General features: G+C 44.5%; 1 protein-coding gene across 3 annotated transcripts in view; it reads left to right on the top strand.

The window, feature by feature from the left end:
• UXS1 (UDP-glucuronate decarboxylase 1) overlaps nt 1–13,825 on the top strand; it is a 145,824-nt gene that overhangs the window by 121,256 nt on the left and 10,743 nt on the right. The window lies entirely within an intron of this gene.

Here is a 13,825-nt window from a genome sequence, read left to right on the forward strand (position 1 = left end):
TTTTCCCAATTTTTCAGACTGACTGACCTTCATTTCTTAAAGCAATGATGGCCACTCGTTTTTCTTTACTTAGCTGCTTTTTTCTTGCCATAATACAAATTCTAACAGTGATTCAGAAGGACTATCAGCTGTGTATCCACCAGACTTCTGCACAACACAGCTGATGGTCCCAACCCCATTTATAAGGCAAGAAATCCCACTTATTAAACCTGACAGGGCACACCTGTGAAGTGAAAACCATTCCCAGTGACTACCTCTTGAAGCTCATCAAGAGAATGCCAAGAATGTGAAAAGCAGTCATCAAAGCAAAAGGTGGCTACTTTGAAGAACTTAGAATATAAGACGTATTTTCAGTTGTTTCACACTTTAAGTATATTTTTCCACATGTGTTAATTCATAGTTTTGATGCCTTCAGTGTGAATGTACAATTTTCATAGTCCTGAAAATACAGAAAAATCGTTAAATGAGAAGGTGTCCAAACTTTTGATCTGTACTGTACACTGCTCAAATAAAATAGAGGGGACACTCAAACAGAATATAACTCCATTTAAATCAAACTTGTGTGAAATCAAACTGTCCACTTAGGAAGCAACACTGTTTGACAATCAATTTTACATGCTGTTGTACAAATGGAATAGACAACAGTTGGAATTTTTTGTCAATTATCAAGACACACTCAATAAAGGAGTGGTTCTGCAGGTGGGGACCACAGACCACATCTCAGTACCAATGCTTTCTGGCTGATGTTTTGGTCACTTTTGAATGTTGGTTGTGCTTTCACTCGTGTTAGCATGAGACGGACTCAACAACCCTCACAAGGGGCTCAGGTAGTGCAGCTCATACAGGATGGCACATCAATGCAAGTTGTGGCAAAAAGGTTTGCGGTGTCTGTCAGTGTAGTGTCCAGAGGCTGGAGGGGCTACCAGGAGACATGGAGGGGGCTGTAAGAGGGCAACAACCCAGCAGCAAGACGGCTACGTCAGCCTTTGTGCAAGGAGGAACAGGAGGAGCACTGCCAGAGGCCTGCCAAATGACCCAGCAGGTCATGAGTGGTCTGCGTGCCCAATGTCCACAGATGGAGGTTATGCTCACAGCCCAACACCGTGCAGGATGCTTGGCATTTGCCACAGAACACCAGGATTGGCAAATTCGCCACTGGCACCCTGTGCTCTTCACAGATGAAAGCAGGTTCACACGGAGTACATGTGACAGACGTGACAGTCTGGAGACGCCGTGGAGAGGGATCTGCTGCCTGCAACATCATTCAGCATGACCGGTTTGGCAGTGGGTCAGTAATGGTGTGGGGTGTTATTTCTTTGGAGGGCCGCACAGCCCTCCATGTGCTCGCCAGAGAGGTAGCCTGACTGCCATTTGGTACCGAGATGAGATCCTCAGACCCCTTGTGAGACCATATGCTGGTGCGATTGGCCCTGGGTACCTCCTAATGCAAGACAATGCCAGAACTCATGTGGCTGGAGTGTCAGCAGTTCTTGCGAGATGAAGGCATTGAAGCTATGATCTGGCCCTGCCCATTCTCCAGACCTGAATCTGATTGAACACATCTGGGACATCATGTCTCGCACCATCCACCAATGTCACGTTGCACCATAGACTGTTCAGGAGTTGGCGGATGCTTTAGTCCAGGTCTGGGAGAAGATCCCTCAGGAGACCGTCCGTCGCCTTATCAGGAGCATTCCCACGCATTGTAGGGAGATAATACAGGCACATGGAGGCCACACACTACTGAGCATCATTTCCTTGTCTTCAGGCATTTCCACTGAAGTTGGATCAGCCTGTAACTTCATTTTCCACTTAGATTTTGAGCATCATTCCAACTCCAGACCTCCGTGGGATATTAGTTGTGATTTACATTGATCATTTTAGGTTTTATTGTTCTCAACACATTCCACTATGTAATGAACAAAGATTTACAACTGGAATATTTCATTCAGTGATATCTAGGATGTGGGATTTTAGTGTTCCCTTTATTTTTTTGAGCAGTGTGTGTATGTGTGTATATATCTATCTATATATATCCCCTTTCTGACATGTGACGTACTATCCCGTCAAGGTGGGGTGGGCCTGTATGCCCACCGACGGGATAGTACGTCATAGCGATCGGCCGCGCTCACGGGGGGAGCGCGGCCGATCGCAGCCGGGTGTCAGCTGCCTATCGCAGCTGACATCTGGCACTGTGTCAGGAGCGGTCACGGACATGATCGCAGTGTGTCGGCGGTATAGGGAAGCATCGCGCAGGGAGGGGGCTCCGGTGTGATCGCATTGCTGCGAGGGTCTCTTACCTCCACCTCCTCCTTGCAGGCCCGGATCCAAGATGGCTGCGGCATCCGAGTCCTGCAGGGAGGTGGCTTCACTGCGCCTGCTCAGAGCAGGCGCTTGGAAGCATAGGAAAAGTGCACGTCAGATCGCTGATCTGACACAGTGCACAGCAGAGTGTCAGATCAGCGATCTTACACTATAACATGATGCGCCCCCCCCCCCCCCCCCCCCCCCCGGGGCAATGTTAGTGTAAAAAAAAAAAAAAAAAAAAAATTCCAATGTGTAAAAAAAAAAAAAAATTCCCCCCCCAAAAATATTGTTCCTATAAATACATTTCTTTATCTAAATAAAAAAAACAACAAAAGTACACATTTAGTATTGCCGCGTCCGTAACGACCCCATATATAAAACTATATCACTAGTTAACCCCTTCAGTGAACACCGTAAAAAAAAAAAACGCTTTATTCTCATACCGCCAAATAAAAAGTGGAATAACAGGCAATCAAAAAGACGGATATAAATAACCATGGTACCTCTGAAAACGTCATCTTGTCCCGCCGCAAAAAACGAGCCGCCATACAGCATCATCAGTGAAAAAATAAGTTATAGTCCTCAGAATAAAGCGATGCAAAAATAATTATTTTTTCTATAAAATAGTTTTTATCGTGTTAAAGCGCCAAAACATAAAAAAATGATATAAATGAGGTATCGCTGTAATTGTAATGACCCGAATAATAAAACTGCTTTTCAATTTTACCAAACGTGGAACAGTATAAACGCCTCCCCCAATAGAAATTCATGAATAACTGGTTTTTGGTTATTCTGCCTCACAAAAATCGGAATGAAAAGCGATCAAAAAATGTCACGTGCCCGAAAATGTTACCAATAAAAAGTCAACTCGTCCCCTAAAAAACAAGACCTCACATGACTCTGGACTCAAAAATGGAAAAATTATAGCTCTCAAAATGTGGTAACTCGAAAAAAATATTTTTTGCAATGAAAAGCGTCTTTCAGTGTGTGACGGCTGCCAATCATAAAAATCCGCTAAAAAACCCGCTATAAAAGAAAATCAAACCCTCTTTCATCACCCCCTTAGTTGGGGAAAAATTAAAAAAATGTATTTATTTCCATTTTCCCATTAGGGTTAGGGCTAGCGTTAGGGTTGGGGCTAGGGTTAAGGCTACAGTTAGGGTTGGGGCTAAAGTTAGGGTTAGGGTTGGGGCTAAAGTTAGGGTTTGGATTACATTTACGGTTGGGAATAGGGTTAGGGGTGTGTCTGGGTTAGAGGTGTGGTTAGGGTTACCGTTGGGATTAGGGTTAGGGGTGTGTTTGGATTAGGGTTTCGGTTATAATTGGGGGGTTTCCACTGTTTAGGCACATCAGGGGCTCTCCAAACGCGACATGACGTCCAATCTCAATTCCAGCCAATTCTGCGTTGAAAGAGTAAAACCGTGCTCCTTCCCTTCCGAGCTCTCCCGTGTGCCCAAACAGGGGTTTACCCCAACATATGGGGTATCGGCGTACTCAGGACAAATTGGACAACAACTTTTGGGGTCCAATTTTTCCTGTTACCCTCGGGAAAACCCAAAACTGGGGGCTAAAAAATAATTTTTCTGGGAAAAAATTTTTGTTAAATTTTTACGGCTCTACATTATAAACTTCTGTGAAGCCCTTGGTGGGTAAAAGTGCTCATCACCATCTAGATAAGTTCCTTAGAGGGTCTACTTTCCAATATGGTGTCACTTGTGGGGGGTTTCAATGTTTAGGCACATCAGTGGCTCTCCAAACACAACATGGCGTCCCATCTCAATTCCAGTCAATTTTGCATTGAAAAGTCAAATGGCGCTCCTTCGCTTCCAAGCTCTGTCATGCGCCCAAACAGTGGTTTACCTCCACATATGGGGTATCGGTGTACTCAGGACAAATTGTGCAACAACTTTTGGGGTCCATTTTCTCCTGTTACCCTTGGTAAAATAAAACAAGTTGGAGCTGAAGAAAATTTTTTGTGAAAAAAAGTTAAATGTTCATTTTTATTTAAACATTCCAAAAATTCCTGTGAAACACCTGAAGGGTTAATAAACTTCTTCAATGTGGTTTTGAGCACCTTGAGGGGTGCAGTTTTTAGAATGGTGTCACACTTGGGTATTTTCTATCATATAGACCCCTCAAAATGACTTCAAATGAGATGTGGTCCCTAAAAAAAAATGGTGTTGTAAAAATGAGAAATTGCTGGTCATCTTTTAACCCTTATAACTCCCTAACAAAAAAAATTTTGGTTCTAAAATTGTGCTGATGTAAAGTAGACATGTGAGAAATGTTACTTATTAAGTATTTTGTGTGACATATCTCTGTGATTTAATTTCATAAAAATTCAAAGTTGGAAAACTGCAAAATTTTCAACATTTTCGCCAAATTTCCATGTTTTTCACAAATAAACGCAGGTAATATCAAAGAAGTTTTACCACTACCTGAAGTGCAATATGTCACGAGAAAACAGTGTCAGATTCACTGGGATCCGTTGAAGCGTTCCAGAGTTATAACATCATAAAGGGACAGTGGTCAGAATTGTAAAAATTGGCCCGGTCATTAACGTGCAAACCACCCTTGGGGGTAAAGGGGTTAAATATCTATATCTATCTATATCTATCTATCTATCTATCTATCTATTTATATATATACACACACATACATACATTTTTTTACAGCTTGTACAATAAATGACTTTTGTCTAAACCATTATATGTAACTAGATGGCAGCCCGATTCTAAAGAATCGGGAGTCTAGAATCCATATATACTTTATTTATTCAAATGTAAGAATAATACAATTAATAAATAATAGTAAGAAAGAACAAAAAATGGCTGCACTCACCAGCTCTTGACAATTCTTGTTATTTAGGGACAGTTACACAGGATCCATGAACATGCTTATGAGGGGAGGGATGAAAGACATCAGACGACAACTTTGCGTGTTGTGGGCAGTGTCAGGTAGTAGGAAAATAGCCAGTTAATAATAGGCAATAGTTCTTTGCAGGAATGCAGATATTAATAAATAGGCAGTTTATATTGCAGAGAAATTGCTGGGCAATAATGGACAATGTCCTTATGTGGCAAATAATAGAGCAATATACCCAATGTGGCAAAGAAGAGGTTATTAAACTGCAGTCTCTCAGTATAACAGTCAGTGAATAATAGGCAGTATATGGAGAAAACACCAAACAAAAGTTCAAAATTGGTGTGAAAATGTCACTGAACCACTTCACAACTAAATATATATAGTTTTGGTAAATGGTATTATCATTTTTTTTGACGAAATTCGGCAGGAGCTTGAAGAGCAACGTCACTGGGCCCGCCTCCACGCAGTAGAAACTTGCTGTGAGGTAAAAATTCAAAAATCACACCAAAATGGCGGGCGGAGTGTGTCACAGTACGGCACGTTTCTGATTGGTCGCTCGCAGCAGGCGGCAACCAATCAGACACTGGACACTGTTGACGTCACTTATCTCCGGACATTAGCTCCGGACAGGAAGTTGGCACAAATTGCAGGAAGTAGTATTCTAGGCAATTATATATTAGATAACTGTAAATGTGAGGGGGTTGGTTAAGCAATGGTCTATGAAGTGTGATTCTCTGCATCATCATTAATTAGAGATCAGGATGATGCATCGCCATATTACACCGGCCATGTGACATCCTCTCCTATCTACCCCTAATGCTGCAGCAATGATCTACTGCACAGGGTGCAGATTTGGATCTCCCGCTTAGTGACGGCATTTATCAGCATAATATAGAATTGTCCATCTGTGTAATCTATAGGCTTAGTGCTTGCTGCACCTTAGTTACCTTCCCAATATTATTTGTATTTTCCAGCATATCCACTGCTGGCATGGTGATGGGTATGGTCTGTTCCATGTTATGTGGTCTTTAATGCCTTCCTGCTCTAGAGCGTGAATTCACATGAGGTCCCCTTCCCAGTACGTTGAGGAGACTCTGAGCTTCCTCCACACGTGGCTGATGCCATGCCGGCTATATTACATAGCCAGTATATGTCTCCGAACAGCCTTGGCCAAAGCTGAGCTCCAGCTGTTACTGTTAACCATGTAGATGCTGCTATCAATCTTTGCCAGTGGCATTTAAATGGATGTAAGATGGTTATCACTCATCATGGTTATAAACTCGATGATGGCCAATGGATTACCCCCCCAGAAACAGAATGTCATGGATGTAGCGATGCCATCACGGCACATGGGCAGCAAGTCGTCTAACTGTGCCTTAAGGGGTAGAAAGGCACAGATGATTGGCCTCGTGGAGACCAAAACATCCAACACCTCGGAGACACCATCACGTGTTTCTCAACGCAGTGATTCCAGAACACTGCCCCCATCCCTTATGGGAAATATGCAGATGCATGAAAAGAAGCTGCGGAGACACCATCACGTGTTTCTCGACGCAAGCAGTGAATAGCCAGGCCTTTCCCCGGGAAGGAACAACCACGGGAAGCGCAGCATCCTATGAAGGAAAGCCACCTATGCCAAGCATGGTATCCATCCACAGACAGCTGTTTCGGGGTTTTTGCCCCTCATCAGTGTGGAGTAGGAATCTGGCTATTAGGAGCAGTGCCTAGTAAAAAGGCTAGAAAGGCACAGATGATTGGCCTCGTGGAGACCAAAACATCCAACACCGCAGAGACACCACCACGTGTTTCTCAACGCAGTGATTCCAGAACACTGCCCCCATCCCTTATGGGAAATATGCAGATGCATGAAAAGAATCTGCGGAGACACCATCACGTGTTTCTCGACGCAAGCAGTGAATAGCCAGGCCTTTCCCCGGGAAGGAACAACCACGGGAAGGGCAGCATCCTATGAAGGAAAGCCACCTATGCCAAGCATGGTATCCATCCACAGACAGCTGTTTCGGGGTGCCTTAAAGGGGTCATAAGGCTGCTTATCTCTCTCTTGAACAGATTATCTGTCACACTGCGGCATAAACATTTCCAACCAGCAGTGACCAAAGGCCACACAATTTTGTTTAACAACCATGTAGCCATTGGCCACTGCCGTTGGGAAGAGATTTATCTGGGCAGCATGGTGGCGCAGTGGATAGCACAGCAGCCTTGCAGCGTTGGAGTCCTGGGTTCTAGTCCCACCAAGGACAACATCTGCAAAGAGTTTGTATGTTCTCTCCGTGTTTGCGTGGGTTTCCTCCGGGCACTCCGGTTTCCTCCCACATTCCAAAGACATACTGATAGGGAATTTAGATTGTGAGCCCCATTGGGGACAGTGATGATGTCTGTAAAGCGCTGCGGAATATGTTAGCGCTATATAAAATAAATAAAGAAAAGAAAAGATCTGCACTGTTCGATCTTGCCCTTACTGCAGAATTGTAGCAAATCTGATGACAGAAGAGACGGACTCCCTCATGCCTTGTGCACAGGCTGCAGTTAAGCGTAACCAACCTAGGACACAACACATGACAATACAATATCCAGTGGTTTGCGAAAGTATACACCCTCATTTTTACCAATTTTGTAACATTGCAACTTATTTTTAAACATTTTTGTAATCAGATTTGTGTGTGATGCATGTGTTCACCCATTTTGATATGAAACCCCTAAAAGTTTCTGGTGCAAGCAGGGTGCAAGGCCGGGTTCACATTTGCGTGTGCAATGTGGGAGACTCGCGCATCAATACCCGGCACTGCCGCCGGCACTCTGGATCGGTGCGTTCAGATACATAGAAATGCATGCAGCCGCACACTCTGGTCCCGAGTGCCGGCGGCAGTGCCGGGTATTGATGTGAGAGACTTGCCTGAGTTTCTCACATTGCACATTCAAGTGTGACCCCGGCCTAAGTCACCTGCTTAGTGAAAGGAAGTACACGTGTGCAGTTTGTGTCACATGGTCTGTCAGTATATACACATCTTTTCTGAAAGCCCTTAAAGGCTGCAACACCATTAAGCAAGAGTCACCACTAACCAAATATCAGGACTTAGGAAGTGGACCAGATGATGCCACCGCCTGTACAGGGAGTGTTGGGGACAGGCCCAAGGAGGGTGAAGCCGCAACTGCCAGAGCCAAAGGGACGACTGAAGATAGAACTAAGAGAGGAGGGAAGATGGAGCTACTGAAGAGACAAGAATGGCGGAGGCACTGGACAGATAGAAGCAAGCAAAAGACAAAGTCCTGACCGGTAAGATGAAAGTACACGTTAGATGAAAACAACGGAGGCTCAGGACTGGCAGGCACGGCAGGAACATGGGACAGGCAGGAACGGCCGGCACACAGGACTGGAGGGTACAGCAGAACACAGGACTGGAAGGCACGACGGGAACACTGGACTGGCAGGAACAATGGACTGGTAGAAACGGCAGGAACACAGGACTGGAAGGTATGGCAAGAACACGGGACTGGCAGGCACGACAGGAACACAAGACTGGAACGCATGGCAGGAAAACAGAACTGGAAGGCACGGCAAGAACACAGGACTGGCAGGCACAACAGGAACACAGGACTGGAAGGCACGGCAGGAACACTGGACTGGCAGGTATGGCAGGAACATAGGACTGGCAGGGTATGGCAGGAACATAGGACTGGAAGGCACGGCAGGAACACAGGACTGGAAGGCACGACAGGAACATGGGACTGGAAGGCACGGCAGACAGTCAAAGTCACAGCAGGGATGAATGGTACAGAGCCTAGGATCCTAAGGAAACGCTGGTAAGAAACCAGCGAGCGCAATAGACGCAAAGGCGTCTGAGCAGGGCAGGCGCTGGGAAGAAGTACCAGACGGGTGCCGCCATATTGGAGGCAGAGCCACCAGCTCAAGACCTCCCAGAAGCCCCAGCGACGAAAGGAGCACGTCTGCGCATGCGTGGGCCGCAGAATGGACGAGCGCCGGAGAAGCAGGGAGACGGAGAGCAGGAAGGAGCATCGGGAGCGCGCCAGCCGGACAGGTAAGTATAAGGTAGCGGTGTAACACCAAACATCATGAAGACCAAGGAAATCTCCAAAAAACAAGTCAGGCACAAAGTTGTTAAGTACAAGTCCGGTTTGGGTTATATAAAAAAAAAAGTACGTATATCCCAATCTCTGACTCCCCACCCCCCCTCCTCCCCAGAGCACCATCAAATCCTTTATCAAATGGAAAGAACATGGTACTACAACAAACCTGCCAATTGAGAGCCGCCTACTAAAACACTCAGCCTGTGCAAGGAGAGCATTAATTAGAGAGGCAGCACAGAGGCCAAAAGTAACCTTGAAGGACCTGCAGAATTCCCAAGCAAATAAAGTGCCCTCCATAGAGGTGGCTTTTCTGGAAAAGTGATCAGAAAAAAGCCTTTACTTACACACAAATTGTAAGGCTTGTTTTCAGGTTGCCAAAAATATGACTCCCCAAATGAATGGAGGAAGATGCTGTGGTCAGATTAGACCAAAATTGAACTCTTTGGCCACCAAGGTAAATGCTATATGTGGTGCCAAACAAACACAGTTCGTCACCTCAATAACTCCCCACCCCACCCAAGTTACTCCATTTTGGAAACTATATCTAGATGTGTGTTGGGCACCTTGAACTCCCAGTTGCTTCACAGCAGTTTATAACGTAGAGCTGTGAAAATAAAAAAATCACATTTTACCCACAAATGTACTTTTAGACCCAATTTTTTTTTTGTTTTCACAAGGGTAACAAAAGAATTTGCTGTGCAATTTCTCCTGAGTATGCGGATCACCCCCTATGCGGAGGAAAACTACTGTTTGGGCGCACAGCAGGGCTTGGAAAGGAAGCAGTGATGTTTTGGAACGCAGACTTTGATGGAATGGTCTGTGGGTGTCATGTCGCATTTGGAGAGCCCCTGATGTGCCTAAACAGTGAAACACCCCCAAAAGTTGCTCCCTTTTAGAAACTAAACCCCTCAAGGATTTCATCTAGGAATGTGAGTATTTTGAACCCTTATGTGCCTCACAGAATTTTAGAACATTGAGACGTAGAAATGACATTTTAGTGGTAAAAATATGATTTTTGTACTTGCAAATTTGCCAGGCACACGAGGGTTTATGTGTGAAACTAAATCCCACAATTTATTGCGCAATTTCTCCAGAATCCAGTGCTGCCCCATATGTTGTCAGAAATTACTGTTAGGCCACATGTCAGGGCTAAAATGGAAGGAGCGCTATTTGGCTTTTGGAGCACAGATTTTGCTAGAATAGTTTGTGTTCCACATTTGCGGAGCTCATAAGGTGCCAGAACAGCAGAAAAAAAGCCAAGTCACCCCATTGTAGAAACTGCACCTCTCAATGAATTCATCTACGGCTGCAGTGACTATTTTGTAACATCCAAGCCAGGCTTTTTTTTGGGGGGGGGGGAGGGGGGGGGAAAGAATTGCAAATCTGCCTGTTTAGTACCCATACATTGTGCCCCCACACAGTATAGTGCCCCCCATACATTGTAGCACCCCCATACATTGTGACCAGCTTGTGCTTCTATTGAAACGCACCCGTAAATTGGGTGCCTTCTCTCCATTACAATAATGCCAAACATGGCCACTTACTTTCGTTTAGGCACAGAGTGGCTTAAAAGGATGGGGGTGTTCGCCTTTGGGAGCGCAAAATTCACTGGATTTTATTTGAGGGTTGGAGCCATGTCGCTTCTCCAGAGACTTTATTCTACCAGTAATGTTGGAACCCCCTATAGTTGCAATGACTGACCTGAGTGGGGTTTGGTTGTGTGGGAAAAATTAGGGGTTTTATTCGTACCATTTTGGTGTACATAATAATTTTCAATCACTTCCAGTATAAGGCTGGGATCACATTCTTCTTCTACGCTGAGCATTTGGGTAGGGGTTTCCGTGTAAATCCCACAAAAATGCGAATCAGCTAAAACCCCCAACGGAACCGCCCACCATGAGGCAGATGGAGACTCTTCATGATTTGGCATCTTCTCCCGTGGTCTGAATTGTTTTAGACGTGCACACATCTGTGGTCGCCCACACTTGTTCGCTAAAAAGACATCTAAAATGACGTGACACTGCTGGAAATCAGACCAGTCCAAAGGGACTCCATCTGCCTCATAATTGAGTGGCTCTGTCCGGGGTTTTGTCTGAATCGCGGTTTTTGGGGAACTTACACGGTAATGGCTCATAGGAGAGTGCAGGATAAATGTGAGCCGAGCCTTTTTCTGATTTTTGGGATGTAGAATGAAGAAATAAATACAGCAGTACAAGAATAGTTCTCAGTTTTAATTTTGCATAGTTAACCGTACGGTACAAGTGATAAGGCGGATTTAGTCTTTGGGTCGGTGCAAGTACAGTAATATCTGACTTGTATAGTGCGAGGGGGGGTTTGTTTTTAGGTTTTTTAGGTTTTGCTGCCATAACAAAGTAAATCCTTTTTTATAAAAAAAAATAGTAGTAGTAGTTTTGTCACCATATTCTGAGAGCTGTACATTTTCGTAAAAAATTTTTTGGGGGAGAACAGAGCAGTGTGAGGGCTTTTTTGTGGGACGAGTTGCAGATTTTTTTGGTACCATTTTGGGGTGCATAATGTTTGATCGCTTTTTATTCAGATTTTTCAGACACCAGCAAATTAGTTATTTTATCGTTTTTTGTACCGTTCACCGTGCGGTCAAAGTGATTAATACAGATTTGTCAGGTCTGTATAATTACAGCGATAACAGATTTGTATTTTGTTTTATGATTTGCTGTTTTTAGACTAAAAACAATATTTTACAAAAATGAATTTTGTTTTCACATCATATTCTGAGAGCTGTAACTTTATTTATTTATTTTTTTTGCCGAATGAGCCATATTAGGGATTTTTTTGCAGGATAGTTTGGCGTTATACTTTTTTTTTCATTTACATTTTTGATCGCTTTTTATTTACTTATTTTCTGAGTCGGTTTTCTTTCTATGGCATTGGTCAAACAATTAATCGCATGCCAGTTTTATAGAGCGGGTCATTTGGAATTGTGCACATTTTTTGTTTGATCAAACACCGCATTTTTAGTGTCGAAACAGATTTTAGTGATGTGTGCGCTTTTTTCGGTGTTTTTTTTTTTTAAATACATTTTGACATATTTTATTTTGCATCTATCACTTTTTTTTTGCTTAGGCTACTTTCACACTTGCGTTGTGTGACGTACGTCGCAATGCGTCGTTTAGGGGAAAAAGCGCATCCTGCAAAGTTACCCGCGGGATGCGTTTTTTCTCCATAGACTTACATTAGCGACGCATTGCGACGTATGGCCACACGTCGCATCCGTTGTGCGACGGATGAGTCGTGTTTTGGCGGACCGTCGGCACAAAAACGTTACATGTAACTTTTTTTGTGCGTCGCGTCTGCTATTTTCGACCGCGCATGCGCGGCCGAAACTCCTCCCCCTCCTCCCCAGCCATTACAATGGGGCAGCGGATGCGTTGAAAAACTGCATCCGCTGCCCCCGTTGTTCATTTATTTCACAACGTGCGCCGGTACGTCGGCCCGACGCATAGTGACGGGCCCGTACCGACGCAAGTGTGAAAGTAGGGGTCTTGTGTTCCCCCTTCCAACAACTTAAATACAGCTGTCTTGATTCACAGGTGTATTTAAGGGGTTAATCCGTACCGATAAGTCGCAAAACTGACCAAGGCCTATACTGTAGGGTGTTAGGTGTCGTGTGCAGCTGACACCCCCTGGAATTGCCATTGCCGGGGGGGGGCGCTGTTCCCTTATTCCTCCTCATCATTGTAAAACGGCAATGGGGGAATAATTCCCCTAATGACCGCCGTTTAAATGTGGATCTGCGGTTGTTAAGGGGTTAATCCAATTGAGAATTGAAGATTACTGTTCACCAAAGGAAACAATCTAACTTGCAGGAGTTGGAGCCATTTTGCCTTGTTGGAATGGGCAAAAGTCCCTGTGGTCAGATGTGGGGATCTCTGAGACTTATCCACAGCGATTTGCAGCTGTAATTGTCACAAAAGGAGGCTCCGCAAAGTACTGACCTTCTTGGGTGAATAGTTCTGCACACTGAAGTTTTCAGTTATTTTGTACTATTTGTTGATTGCTTCACAATAAAAAGAAAACCAAATGTTCACAGTTGTAGGCATGTTCTTCACATGAACTGATGCAAACCCTCAAAAAAAGTGAATTTGCAGGTTTGAGGGTAGCAAAGCACGAAAAATGCCAAGGTGTGTGAAAGCTTTCGCAAGCCACTACCTGTATTGGTTAAAGGGGTTGTCCAGCCTTCTAATAAATGCCATGTGATTGCAGACTTCTGAATTCTTACAGCATGAGCTGCCTGGATTCACTGGTGTCTCTGGTGAGAGCGGGCAGTCGCATGACTACAAGTTTACGTTTTGCATACATGCAGTCGGGTGCCAGTAAAACATGCTCAGCATCAATAAAGATGAATTGAGCAAGGCCAGGCACGTCTTGTCAGAATGTGGCCAGAAATATTGAGATCGCTTCCTTGTGGTCACGTTACAGCCCGCTGTCACTGACAACACAGTAGGATCTTGACAGCGTGTAGTGGACGCACGGATAAATTCAGAAGTCTAGTGACTGCAGACTTTCA

This window comes from Ranitomeya imitator, chromosome 3 (assembly GCF_032444005.1).
Source record: "Ranitomeya imitator isolate aRanImi1 chromosome 3, aRanImi1.pri, whole genome shotgun sequence".
Classification (NCBI taxonomy): Eukaryota; Metazoa; Chordata; class Amphibia; order Anura; family Dendrobatidae; genus Ranitomeya; species Ranitomeya imitator.